This window comes from Cephus cinctus, unplaced genomic scaffold (genome assembly GCF_000341935.2).
Source record: "Cephus cinctus unplaced genomic scaffold, Ccin1 Ccin1_scaffold0529, whole genome shotgun sequence".
NCBI classification, from domain to species: Eukaryota; Metazoa; Arthropoda; class Insecta; order Hymenoptera; family Cephidae; genus Cephus; species Cephus cinctus.
Window position 1 is genome coordinate 4,026 of NW_014333189.1, and position 1,007 is coordinate 5,032.

Genomic DNA, 1,007 nt, shown 5'->3' on the forward strand with positions numbered 1-1,007 from the left:
CTTAGAATTTGACAAGGAATTGTGTAAGCAGGCCTTGTGGGCTGACTCGCGACGTCATCTACGCTCCGTTTAAACGCGTTCTGATTGGTCGCATTACTGCAACTTCAACCTTGATTATCTCGAAATTTTGATACATGAAATAAAAAATGAAAATACACGTATTCCTTAGAATTTGACAAGGAATGCAACGGTGTTACTACAGTGCGTTTCATAACGAACACGCTGTATATAAATTGTGATGGATTTACGAAGGTGTGTGCAAATAGTTTAACTGTAGCAAATCATATATTTATTCTTTGAGCTGTCTTTAAGTCGTACAAAAATATGTTCAGTAACTCGAGTATTTAGTACCATAGTTTCTTATTAGTGTAACTAATAACACTATTTGCATATTTTAATCTCAGATATAGTGTCTGTCAGGAAATAAATAACTATATACTTTAAAAGGGATTAGTAATATAATACAGTCAAAATTTTTGTTATAATCCAATGGCGTTACGTGTCTATTATATTATTTATAGTAGGCACTGATAACAGATATTAAACGTAATGATAGATACAATTCGTTTATTTCGACTTGTTTGGTCTTGAAGTAGGACTTTGGTACTTAATATAGTAAGTATAATACTTCTTAAAGTATTTCCTTCTATCTCCTTGCTGTTCCCTTTATCCAACCCATCGCTTCAACCTTATCTTCTAGTGCCCGCATGATGCCTTTATCTTAAATCCTGTCCTATCACATTCTCTTATCTTCAGTTTCCCAGTATCTATTTTCATTCCAACATTTTCATCTCGCAATCTATTTGGTTTCCTCTATTTTTTTATTTCTTTAGGTATCTCGGTATGTTCATGTTTTTTGATTGTTTTGTATTCATGACTATATCGGGATTCTCTGATTTTGTTTATTTGTGCTTTCTTTTATATGACCGAGTCTGTCCTCTGCAATCTGTTGGTCATGGATATTCTTTCACTTACAAGGAAAATATTTGAGGTGCTCCCCCCCCCCC

At 33.9% G+C, this 1,007-nt stretch overlaps 1 protein-coding gene across 1 annotated transcript in view; it reads left to right on the forward strand.

Annotated features, from left to right (window-relative positions):
* LOC107268368 overlaps positions 1-1,007 on the forward strand; it is a 78,727-nt gene that overhangs the window by 373 nt on the left and 77,347 nt on the right. The window lies entirely within an intron of this gene.